Source organism: Oryctolagus cuniculus, chromosome 11 (genome assembly GCF_964237555.1).
Source record: "Oryctolagus cuniculus chromosome 11, mOryCun1.1, whole genome shotgun sequence".
NCBI classification, from domain to species: Eukaryota; Metazoa; Chordata; class Mammalia; order Lagomorpha; family Leporidae; genus Oryctolagus; species Oryctolagus cuniculus.
In genome coordinates, this window is record NC_091442.1 from 102,340,292 (window position 1) to 102,354,239 (window position 13,948).

Below are 13,948 nucleotides of genomic sequence, written 5' to 3' on the forward strand. Positions count from 1 at the left end.
AAAGGATGTATTACTAAGAAATCAATATATCTTGAGAAGTCATCCCCATCAAGCAAAATATCTATTAATTATTCACTTAAAAGATTAAGTACCCAGAGGTTGAGTTCCTCAGATCTCATTGGCAATATTTTTTGTATGATGGTCCTTTTACTTTTTCCTGATTTATATGAAAGTTACTTCTGTTAAGAATTCAAATATTTTTCTAAGTATTCTAGTCATAGAACATAATTTGAGTCATAGAGCCAATTACAGATATAACTAAAGAAATCCAATAACTCTGAAACAATTTACTTCATGATACAAAGGGTAGGTTGCCCTTTGTAATTCACTTCGTACTGTAATTAAAACTGTAAAGTGACTTTTCAGTCCCCAACAGGGATTTTATCTGCTCAAGTCCAAGGTACCTAAAACTGAACCACAGTAGTCGAAGGCCAGGTTATCTTTCTCCTATCTGGAATCTTAGCTTGTCCCCAGCATAAATCTTACAAGGATACCAGACTAATGTCAAGCAGGGTAGCATAAGTCAATGTGGTCCATAGGGACAGACAGACAAGGCTGAATGTTCTTTTTTTATTGTGAAATCTTGAGTGGATCTTTCTCTCCCTTATGCCTCAGTTTCCTAATCTACAAAACTGTTATAATACCAATCTCATCAACTTATAGAGGACAATAAATATATGTATCTTCTACAACAATCCTGGCATATGGTAGGCACAGAATAAATGGTGGTGACTATTACAATTATCACCGTGTAACATACTGCTTTCTCTTTTCATTTCATATTCGGAAACTGGAATGAGTTTCTTTGATCACATCAAATTGAATTCAATCTCAATATTGTGCTTTTCTATTTCTTTGCCAATTTCACCTCTTCTCCCAGGATTCCACAGCATAAACTGGAGCTATGGTCAGCCCAGTTTCCTTTCGATCTCTTTCACTTAGTATGTCAGCTCCTGGTTGTTCTCATTATTCTTTTCCTTCACTTTTCTGTCTCCATCCCTATGCCAGGACCTTCCCATTCCTTAAGGAGTCAGCCCACGCCCCATTCATTTCCTCTAGGAAACATTCCTTTAGTGACACTAGGTCATTGCTTTCTTTTTGCTCCTGGAACCAGCTTTCAGAGGAGCTGGGAAAAGCATGAAATTTGTCTGCAAAGTACTATCATTTTCCCCATAGGGCACACACGTCTTTCCATATAATCCTAACACCTCAAACATCCCTTCTACCCTGTTATGGAGGCCACTAGTGAATAACAAAGTAATTTGCTTTTCCATTGACACTACTAGGATGACAGTCCAAAGAAGAGAGGAACCTACATTTATATAAATTATCTTCAACTATGTTCCTTATGGGCACACTGTGTTTTCTCCTGCTTCATGCAAGATAAAATACATACCACAAAAATCGTAGCAACTAAAGAGTAAATATAAGTTAAATAACAACACAATGTGATACTCTACATCCAAACAGCATTAATAAATGAATCCACAGAACCAGGAAGGAGAGCTGTATGTTAAGGAGCCTGAAATGAGTCATAGCCCATTTCTCTGTTCATTGAGACAGCACTGGTGTAGCAATTCTCAAATACAGATTGCGATGCTCTACTCCAGATCCTCTAGTGGATAAAACTTTAGGAAACATAAACATTTTTCTTGTGGGTGTGTGTATGTATTTTTTAAGATTTAATTTTAAGTTATTTGAAATGCGGAGTGATATATAGAGAGAAACAGAGAGAGTTCTATCTGCTGATTCATTCTCCAAATGGCCTCAACAGCTAGGTCTGGGCTGGGTGGGAACCAGGAATCAGGAACGCCTCAGTGTCTCCCAAATGGGTGGAAGTCTGCTGCTTTCCCAGGCACATTAGCAGGGAGCTGGATTGGAAGCAAAGCCACTTGGACTTGAACTGATACCCCTCATAGGGGATGCTGGTATTGCAAGTTTAGGCTTAACCCATAGCACTGTACTGCACTGTGACACTGGCCCCTCTTAAGTGACTTTGGATGCACAGAAACCAAATAGCGAGGTAAGAATGGGGCTCAAAATCAAAGATCTGGATCCAGAGTTTTTCCTGACCTTCTTTCTTCACATGTGATGCTGAATCTCTTTGAGCCTCAGTATTTCCTTTATGATAAGCTTTAAGCAACGTAATGTTTAACCTGTGCCTGGTATAAAATAGACACTAAATAGGCACCATTTATCTATAATTTGGATAAATAGCTAGAATAAATCCTTATCAAATCCATCACTGTCACAATACTGGGAAAGATAATTAAGTTAAAATGCTAAATGACCTTGAGTACTAGACTTCTAGGCCAGACACACACAAAATTACTTTGAGTCCTGGAAGGCTAGGCAAAACACAGTATTAACATAGATGAGATTAGACAGTGCATTTAGGTTGCAAAATTAATTCCATAGGAAGACCTATGGGATAACAGTTGACAGAAAATAACAAAGAAAAACTTGAAATGTTTGTTGACTTCAAGAAATTCTTCTGACTTCAAGATCAGTAAAAGATGTGTATAATTCAAAAGCTCTTTGTTTTGGTGAATTAGGAAATTGGAAGGGGGCAGTATATCCAATAATACTCCTTTCTTCCACAATTCTTAGCACTGTAGCTTCTTCATAGAAAAAAATCTTCAAAAAAAAAAAAAACAATAATGTATGATGCCAATAAAAGGTCAATATGACCTTTGTCTTTTTAACCAACATTATGATAATATTTATTGAGTGCTTATTATATGCAATACAATTTTCTAGATGTTTTACATGTACTATTTTCTTTAATTGATAAAACTTTTATCTCATAGTCTTTATACATAACCATTCCTTTCAATTTTCAGTTATAAATCCAGGCAATGTGAGGCTTAAATCAGTGGAATTACTATATCATTATAACAACTCCCATTAAATAATGTGAATGTGCTTCAGTTTCATAATTAGTAGCACAGACTGGGAAGGTACTAGAATCATTTCCACAGTTTTGATGCAAATTTCTCTGTAGAATTCATTTTAGTAATTAGATCAGCATTTGCAAAGTCTTATTTACTTTTCCTGTGGAAAATTTATCTCTTAACAAAAATTCAGTGCTTTTGTTCTATCTATCATTTTTTAAGGTATCCTTTGACTAAAACATGAGTAATACTAAGTTAAGAGAATCATATTATTCAGAATTAGACAGTCCTCAATGATCGGCAAAAATGAGCTCACATCTGTTTGCTTGGCATTCTGACTTTCTGATTTGATGGACTCTGCATTCAGATTTCAGATTTCATTTCTTATTTACATTTATAATTTTGTCTTCTGATAGCTCCCCCCACTATAATATGTTGTTTGCCAATAGCTCTACTTTCATACTGTTTGCCATTGCTGAAGGGAATATTTTTATTTGATGCCTTACATTTCCTGCTTCCCTACTTAAAAGGTATTTACCTAGCTTACATGCTGAATCTGCTCGTTTATTTGAAATTTTATATGCTTTGGGGATATTTTATATCTCTTTTCCATATTTGAATATTTTTAGTTCTTGACTTCTGTGATAAACATAACCCTTGCAGTATTTTAGTTATAGTTTTCTCTTGGTGAAGAGAGAAGGATGGAATTATAATTATTAAACCTCACAAAATCTGGTTGTGTCAGGGAACAGCAACTTCACAGTGAGGTGAACAAGGGATAGTTGCTGTATAGAATCACTGACTATGATAGAGGACTGGAATACAGAGGAACTGGCCAGTAGATTAACAGTAAGGCAAAAAAAAAAAAAATAGTAATGGTAGACATAAGGAGCAACCATTACCCTGGGATTGAGAAAGAAGCCTTAAGATGGTGAACCCACTCAAGGAAGAGATGCAGACCCTGCCCTGAGAGCATAGCCCTGGCCCATGGAATGGCAGGCACTGCGTAGTATACTGTGCCACAGATCTACCATCCAGAACTTGCAGGAAATCTGCTCTCTAGGATGCCAGAAAAATTGCTTATAGGGAAGTGTCCCACTGGGATCCTCCCAATTTGAACAGGCTATGGTGAGTACTGGGGTTTGATAGGCTGCTGGGTGCTGCTGCCCACCCTGCACTGCAGGAGCCTGCCACGGGAGGGAGGAGCTGCTTATGCTGTAGCGGCCTGCTGAGAGAGTTCATCAGAACCAGCAGGGAAAATTCTTTCTTGTGCCTCCAACTGAGAAACCAAAACAATGTGCAGACTGGCAAAGGGAAAACACAGTGCACATCTCCATTTTTGCAAAACAAGCAATGGGGTATAAATTGCAGCTGAGAGACAACAAATTGATAATTCGAACACAAGATAACCTGTATTATAACAAAAAATAAAAATACAGTGTTCAATTCAATCTCTGGTTTCAGGCATCCCTTGAGGGTCTTGAAAAATCCCCTGTGATAAAAGGTGACTACTGTAACCTACAATGCTAGAATTCATTTTCTCTAAATTTTGTAATTATGGGTTATTTTATTTCTTTGTTATAATTGTTCATTGTTTCCAAAACCTTTTCCAGTGGACAAATGATCCTGTACAGATCAAACAGACTTAGTTCTAGAGGGAACCCATGTTCAAATGCAAATAACAACCATCTGGTTTTAGTATATGCATCAATCTTCTTTTGGTATTTAACGATAGTTTGATTTATAAATTAGGCACTGTAAAAGATTAACAACAAAACTAATAACAAAACAGAACAGAATTATAGTATTTTAACAACATACTCTATACAGTATAATATATAGCATAATATTATTTATATTATTATACATTATTATATACATACATTATTATAATAATGTATGTTATTTGAATATGGTTTCTCAAAATGTCTTACTGTACCATACTCCCCTTTCTTTTTGTGATTATGTGACATAATAGAATGCCTATATGATGATGAGACTAAGTAAGGGGAATGATGTAGACACTGTGACATACTATTAGGCTACTACATAATTACTGTGATACTGCCATTGTTGATCTGATAATCAACGGCTACTAAGTGATTAATGGGTAATTTATACAGCATGGGTACATTGAAAAAGGGAAGGTTGATGTCTTGGGAAAGATGGAGCTGAATGACATCAGATTTTATCATGCTACTCAGAATGGCATACAATTTAAAACTTATAAATTGCTCATTTCTAGAATTATCCATTTAATAATTTCAGATCACAGATAATTGAAATCTTAGAAACCAAAACAGTAGTTAAGGAAGAATAACGATATATACCTATATAAACACACACATATACATATGTATATGTTCTTGTGTACATTTTTTACATTCATTCCTTCATTTAAAACTTATTTAGAATCTATTACATCTAGATAGAGTAGTCATTGTTTGGTACACAGTGGTGAACCAACCAAGCACCTGCATGAACTCAGAATCTAGTAAGGGAAGCAAATGTTAAATGAATATGCATATTCACATGTATTTATGTGCACAAAAATATGCATAGTACACATATCTACTACAATTTTAATAATAAAGTTGGATGAATTTTTATATACTGATTTGTATTCAGCTTTTTAAAATTTAACATTTTATTATAAATATGTCTCATGTCACTATAAAATTTTATAATTTGTTATGACTAAATTAAAGTCTACTTTCTTTCTACTGTTGGACAACTTACTTTTTAGCATACCAAATACTGGAGGCTACATTATATCCATCTGGTTTAGCAGTCAACATTATGGAAACCACAATCTTGGATTTAAATCCCCTTTGTAACTTGGATTGTTAACTTGAAAAAAATCACTTAATCTTTTTTTCTTTAATAAGATTATGATACTACATATCTCCTTTAATTGTTAGAGGGGCAATATTAGTTTAATGCTGGCAAAAAACCTAGAATAGTGGCTGAAAACCCAAGCCATTTAAATATTAATATTTACCATCTCTTTATGTGACCGCATTCTTGCTTTGATTGTCTTATACAGTCTTCTCCACAGTTGGTATTTCATACTTATTTAATAAATTACACAAAAATCCTTCCATTTATTACCTAAATCATTAGTTATGATAGGACTAATTCCTACAAATGGAATAACTAGTTGAAAGAACAAGAACATTTTTTAAGGATCTTGATACTGGCTAAATTGCATTCTAGAACATGCATATCTATTCATGTTCTAACCATAGTGCCTGATAAGAATGCCCTTTTAGTCTACTCTTATCAACATTAGGTACTTTAATTTTTAAAGGTTTTTCTAATTTTTCATAATATGTTGCTATATTGATTGGTATTTAATTACTAGTGAGGTGGAGTATTAATTCCCAATTAAATATATCCTTTGTCAACTTTTTAAAGCCCATTTTCTAATAAAATTTTTTTGGATTTTTCTTACTGATTAAAAATTTTTTTAAAGATTTATTTATTTATTTGAAAGCCATTTTACAGAGAGAGAAGGAGAGACAGAGAGAGAGCTTCCATCCACTGGTTCATTCCCCAGATGGATGCTAAGGCTAGCTCTGGGCCAGGCCAAAGACAGGAGGCAGGAGTTTCATCTAGGTCTCCCATTTGGGTGGCAGGGATCCAAGCCATTCTCTATTGCTTTCCTAGGTCATTAGCAGGGAGCTGGATCATAAGTGGAGCAGCCAGAACTCATATCAGCACCCAATGGGATGTTAGTGTCTCAGTAACTATGCCAGAATGCCAGGCCCTCTTACTGATTTTTTTTTTTTTTTGACAGGCAGAGTGGACAGTGAGAGAGAGAGAAAGACAGAAAGGTCTTCCTTTGCCGTTGGTTCACCCTCCAATGGCCGCCACGGCCGGCGCGCTGCGGCCGGTGCACCACGCTGATCCGATGGCAGGAGCCAGGTACTTATCCTGGTCTCCCATGGGGTGCAGGGCACAAGCACTTGGGCCATCCTCCACTGCACTCCCTGGCCACAGCAGAGAGCTGGCCTGGAAGAGGGGCAACCGGGACAGAATCCAGCGCCCCGACCGGGACTAGAACCTGGTGTGCCGGCGCCGCAAGGCGGAGGATTAGCCTAGTGAGCCGCGGCGCCGGCCCCTCTTACTGATTTTTAAAGAGTTTCTTTTATTGTTAAGATAGTAATCATTTAAAATTTTTATATAATTTAATTATATAAATAAATTAGTTCTTAACGTTTGTATGCTGCTTTATATCATTCAGATTATCTTAATTTTTATGTAGTATTACATATTGATTCTTTTATTTGTGATTAACTCCATACTTTCACTACTAGAAATTCTTCCCCATGCAGAAGTCAACAAACACATCCCCCATACTTTGTTCAACATTATTTTGAACCCAACTTTTTGAACCAATGGCATTTATTTGTCATTTGTACAGGGCCTGAGGTGGGGCACAGCAGGTTAAGCTGCTGCTTGCAACACAAGCATTCCATACAAGAGTGCCCACTCAAATCATGGCTGATCAGCCCATTCAGCTTCCTATTAATGCCCCTGGGAAGACAACAGAAGGTGGCTCAAGTACTGGGCCCCTCCCATCCATGTGGGAGACCAGGATGGAGTTGCTGGCTCCTGGCTTCAGCCTATCCCAGCTCTGGCAATTGCAGCCATTTAGGGAGTGAACCAGCAGATGCATCTCTCTGTCTTTCCCTCTCTCTGCTGCTCTGCCTTTCAAATAATTAAATGAATAAGTTTATTACATATATTATTTAATCAAATAATAAATATCAAAGAAATAAATTTTTATCATGTATTACCCTTCCATGGCATGTTGACACTTTGTCTATAAAATATTGCTTTTATAATTGGATTATTTGAGCTCTAAGTTCATAGATTGCTACATTCTACTAGTACTATAATTTTTAAATGCATATTTTTATGTTTAGTAAGGTCTTAGAGTTCTATTATGTTCCATGGATTTCTAGGCTCTACAAGTGCTATGGTTTTTAATATCAAATTTTATCCTCTAATATCTTTCAGGAAAAGTCTCTGAGTCCCACCATTCATTCATTTTCACACACACATACACTCAAGGTTCTACTCCATCACACTTTGGTCAACAAATACTTTGGGATATTTTATAACTCGCGAGAAATTATGCCAGAGCCCCAAAGAGAAGAGATAACATTGATAATGTCCCTTACTTTATGGAGCTCAAAGAATATAGAGGTATGTTATATTAGGAAGTGTTGCTCAAGTTTCATGTGTTAGCAACTTGACCTTTAAAAATTGTCTGTTATATGTATTTGAGAGATGGGACATTTGGGAGGTGATTGAGCCACGAGGAGGACTCTGTTCATGATTAGATAAATCCATTTGTGTATTAATGGATTAATAGGGTATCAGGAGTGGCTCTGGCTGTTATAAAAGCAAGCTCTCTGGAAAGCTTGCTCTTTCTCACCATATATTGTCTTCTATCATCTCAGGGCTGTAGAGAGTTCTCACAAGAAAGAAGGCACACACCAGGTGCTAAGCACATGCAAATTCCATCCTGAACTTTCCAGCCTCCATCACAGTGAGCTGAACAAACCTTTATTTTTTATAAACTACTCAATCTGCAGGGTTCAGTTTTAGCAACAGAAAACAAACTAAGACAAGATACAACTAGACCAGCAAGCAGGCAATTCTTTTTTTTTTTTTTTTTTGGATTTTTTTTTTCAATTTTTTTTAACTTTTATTTGATGAATATAAATTTCCAAAGTACGATTTATGGATTACAATGGCTTCCCCCCCATACCGTCCCTCCCACCCACAACCCTCCCCTTTCCCACCCCCTCTCCCCTTCCATTCACATCAAGATTCATTTTTGATTATCTTAATATACAGAAGATCAGCTTAGTATACATTAAGTAAGGATTTCAACAGTTTGCTTCCACACAGAAACATGAAGTGGAAAATAATAGATGATTTTTTTTAAATGATGATGAAATCAGAGCAGACCTATTGTCATGTTTAATCCCAGTGAGAGTCAAGTTGGGAGTTGATAATTTCTTTTTTTTTTTTTTTTTTTTTTTACAGAGGATCAGTTTAGTATGCATTAAGTAAAGATTTCAACAGTTTGCACCCCCATAGAAACACAAAGTGAAATATATTGTTTGAGTACTCGTTATAGCATTAAATCTCAATGCACAGCACATTAAGGACAGAGATCCTACACGAGGAGTAAGTGCACAGTGACTCCTGTTGTTGACTACCAATTGACACTCCTGTCTATGGCATCAGTAATCTCCCTATGCTCCAGTCATGAGTTTCCAAGGCTATGGAAGCCCTCTGAGTTCTCCGATTCTTATCTTGTTTAGACAAGGTCATAGTCAAAGTGGAGGTTCTCTCCTCCCTTCAGAGAAAGGTACCTCCTTCTTTGAAGACCTGTTCTTTCCACTGGGATCTCACTCACAGAGATCTTTTGCCAGAGTGTCTTGGCTTTCCATGCCTGAAATACTCTCATGGGCTTTTCAGCCAGATGCGAATGCCTTTAGGGCTGATTCTGAGGCCAGAGTGCTATTTAGGACATCTGCCATTCTATGAGTCTGCTGAGTATCTCACTTCCCATGTTGGATCACTCTCCCCTTTATTTATTCTATCGGTTAGTGTTAGCAGGTACTAGACTTGTTTATGTGCTCCCTTTGACTCTTAGTCCTTTCATTATGATCAATTGTGAACAGAAATTGATCACTTGGAATAGTGAGATGGCATTGGTACATGCCACCTTGATGGGATTGAATTGGAATCCCCTGGTATGTTTCTAACTCTACCAATTGGGGCAAGTCAGCTTGAGCATGTCCCAAATTATACATCTCTTCCCTCTCTTATTCCCACTCTTATGTTTAACAGGGATCACATTTCAGTTAATTTTCAACACTTAAGAATAACTGTGCATCAATTACAGAACTAAACCAGTCATATTAAGTAGAACAGACAAAAAAACTACTAAGAGGGATAATGCAGGCAATTCTACTACAGATAGGCTGTCAGAGGGCAAGTGAAGGGTGCAATGAGCAACTACTGGTCCAGACTTGTTGAGGAAAGAAAAACTTGCTACAGAGATTAAATGAAAACAAAAATCTAAAGGGTATTAGGCATGATGAGGAGTTAGCTAGGTAAAAATGTTAGGACATTTGTAGAAATGAAACTGATTTGTCCAGCACCTTGTTCATTTTAAAAGTTTTTTATTCAAAAAATACATTTCATTTATTCAAGTTGCTTTGATGATTCATATTCTCATTTTTTTCAGAAGTTAAGGAAGAAGCATCCCTCTGTTATCCAACTTTATGCATTTCTTCTACAATTCAGGTTTCTGATATGAACAAGTCTACTACTACTATGCCTAGTATCTATCCTTAATATACACACTAGCTCATATTTTCACATCTTTCTCTTCTTGTTTCACCTAACCAGGGGTGCTATTTAGGCAGACAGGCTAGCACTCATTATTTTCTGGAGTCTACTGCTTCCTTCTAGTGAAACTTGTACAAGGTTATTGATAAATATTTTTTAAACTATTGAAAAAATAAATAGAAACTCCAGAAATCAACCCACACATCTACAAACAATTTATCTTTGACAAAGGAGCTAAAATCAACCCCTGGAGCAAGGACAGTCTCTATAACAAATGGTGCTGGGAAACTGGATCTGCATCTATAAAAAAGTATGAAGCAAGACCCCTACCTAGCACCTTACACAAAAATCCATTCAAAATGGATTAAAAACCTAAATCTATAACCTGATGCCATCAAATTACTAGAGAACATTGGGGAAACACTGCCAGACATTGGCACAGGCAAAGAGTTCCTGGAAAAGACCCCACAGGCACAGGCAATCAAAGCCAAAATTGACAAATGGTATTACACCAAATTTAGAAGCTTCTGCACTACAAAATAAATGCTCAGCAAAATGTAGAGGTGACTGATGGAATGGGAGGAATTATTTACAGACTATGCAACTGATACAGGATTAATAATTAGAATAAAGCAAGAGGTCAAGAAACTCAACAACAACAACAAGCCAATTAAGAAATGGGCAAAAAACTTAAACAGGCATTTTTCAAAAGACGAAATCCAAATGGCCAAGACAAATGAAAAATGCTCAGGATCACTAGCCATCAGGGAAATGCAAATCAAAACCACAGTGTTCCACCTTAATCCTGATAGAATGGCTTTCATAGAGAAATCTAGAAGCAATGAATGCTGGGGAGGATTAAGGGGAAAAGGTACTCTAATCTACTGTAGATGGTAATGAAAACTGCTCTAGCCACTGTGGAAGATAGTATAGAGAGACTTCAGAAATCTGAAAATAGACCTACCATAAGACTCAGCCATCCCTCTCCTAGGAATTTACCCAAAGGAAATGAAATCAGTATATGAAAGAGTTATGCGTACCCCCATGTTTATTGCAGCTCAATTCACAATAACTAAGATAAGGAATCAACCCAAATTCCCATTAACTGAAGACTGGATAAAGAAATTATGGGATATGTACATCATGGAATACTACACAGCAGTAAAAAAAAATGAAATCCTGTTCTTTGCAAAAAAAAAAAAAAAGAATCTGGAAAACATCATATTTAGTGAAATAAGCCAGTTCCAAAAGGACAAATACCATATGTTCTCCTTGATCTGTGGTAACTAATAGAGCACCTAAATGGTAATCTATAGAAGTGAAATTTACACTTTAAGATGCAATGACTTTGAAGAGCCCTTGTCTCAACTCCTGAGGAAGTTTTCTTTTTTTCCATACAATTTGTTGAACTCTTCACTTAGTATAGAGTTAATCTTATGTGTATGAAGTTAATTGAAAATAGATCTTAGTAAAAAAATAAGAATGGGAATAGGAGAGGAAGGAGGAAGAAGGGTGGGAATGTGGGTGTGAGGGTGGGTACAGTGGGAAGAATCACTGTGTTCCTAAAGTTGTATTTATGAAATGCGTCATGTTTGCATACCTTAAAAAAGGATTCTGGGAAAAATGAAAATAAAAAATAAGGCAGGAATAGTACAAAGAAAACAATATCTGTAGGCAAATGTAATAAGAGTATGAAAATTAAGTTTATAAAACAACACAAATTATTCTTTCTATAGGAGCACTGAGGTTTATGAAAATGATCTGTTTTTGTTAAAAGCAATATTTAAAATCATTAAAACATTTTTTATTTATTTGAAAGTAAGGGAGAGCGAGAAAGAGAGAGAGAGAGAATGAATGAATGAATATCCTCTACCTATTGGTTTAGTCTCCAAATGAATGCAACACCCAGGGTTGACCAGACTGAAACCAAGAGCCAGGAACTCAATCCAGATCTCACAACATCTATGTCTGGGACCCAAATACATAGGCCATCTTCTGCACCGTGCATCTCAGGGTATGCTTTAGCAGGAAATGGAATCAGAAGTGGTGTTGAGATGTAAACCTAGGGAGACTCATATAGGATGCAGGCATCTCAAATGCATCTTAACTGCTATGCCAAAAGCCTGCCCCTAAAAGGTTTTTAAATGTATGATTTTCTCATATATTATCAGTTTTAAAATATCTTTGAAAATTGTTTGCTTTCACATGAGTATCACTTTCTGTAATGGGGGATGCACAATATGATGTCATTAACCATTTTTGCCAAAAGTTCCCAAAGAAAATTAATTCTTAGTGTCAGAACATTTAATACTCTTTAAATTTTAAGTATATACAGTGTATTATTTTAACTATCTGTGTTTATTTTGTATATCCCAATAGTTACAAAAATATATCAACTATATTTTTTCCAGCCTACTTTTCTAGTCTCATTTTTCTATTCTTTTAGTGGTTTGGGGGAAATCTTAATGTTTCATTATATTTTTCACTTGTAGAGCTTAATGTAGAATGCAGCTCACTTTATATGGTTAACTAATTTTAACAGATAAATTGAATTATTTCTTGGCTGGGAAGAAAGCTTTTGTAAAGTCTTAGTTTATCTACTCTGAATTGGAATTTTCATTGTTTTTCATTTCTCATAGAATACCTAGTCTGGACTAAATAATTAACCAACTGTCAGCATAATGCATTAATTCCAGAAAACAGTGAACTGGGTTTCACATCCATTTTGACACTTAAAGAAACCAACAATGGACAAGAATCACTTAACATTTTCAGGCCATACTATCTTATCTGTGAAATGAAGCTATAGGATTACAACTTCTTCAAAGTCCCTTCTAGCTCTAAGGTGCCAGCATTCTATGACTCTACCTCTACATAAAAAGACAGTGATTTTAGTGTGACTCTAGGGTTCCTGAAGGCCAAATGTTTTATCCTAAATAATAAACTACAGAAAGTGGCATTATTTATTTATAATTCCTCATCTTCCCCTTCAGCATTGCTTCGCAGTGGGCATATATAATTTCCTGCCCACTGATCCTGGGCTGGGCCATGTGACTTGCTTTGACCTATGGAATGTTGTTGAAGGGACAGGCAATAATTCAAGGAGAGACTTTTGAAGCACCAATTGCTTCTCTCCAAACTCTTGGGATTACGCCCAGCCCCTACTCTGATACTGGTTTTCCTGAGCTTTGCTTTCCGGGAGAAAAGACTTGTGAAATACAACAACTGACCCCTGCTCACCTGAACTTAGTCTGACCCAGTGGAGTTCAGCCAATTTGCAAACCTGTGAGCAAGAAATATATCTTTTTTCTGTAGTTTGTGATCACAGAATAAGCTGACTAATCAAGTTCTAGGTGTACTTTTATAAAACTAATAAAAAGAAACTATTTTTGAAAGCCTCATTCCAAGCACATTATTAAGCACCTCCTTATTATCAGGGCTTTTGTTCCACCCTTGATGCCTGGTATTGTACTTTATCAGCTAAAATAAGACATAGGAAAGAAAAGGTATGTTTGTTGGGAGGTTAGTATTGTATCTCTGAAGTTATTTCTCAGAATTAAAATGCTAATGGTACAAAAAGATAACAATGTTGGGTTCAATCATTTGGCACTGCTGTCAATATGAGAAATCTTAAAAAAGTTTATGGAAAATACTTATTATGAAAAAACCATTCA

At 36.2% G+C, this 13,948-nt stretch overlaps 1 protein-coding gene across 23 annotated transcripts in view; it reads right to left on the minus strand.

Annotated features, from left to right (window-relative positions):
* Window positions 1-13,948, minus strand: part of ANKS1B (ankyrin repeat and sterile alpha motif domain containing 1B) — a 1,216,905-nt gene that overhangs the window by 631,619 nt on the left and 571,338 nt on the right. The gene's annotated exons all lie outside the window — the stretch shown is intronic.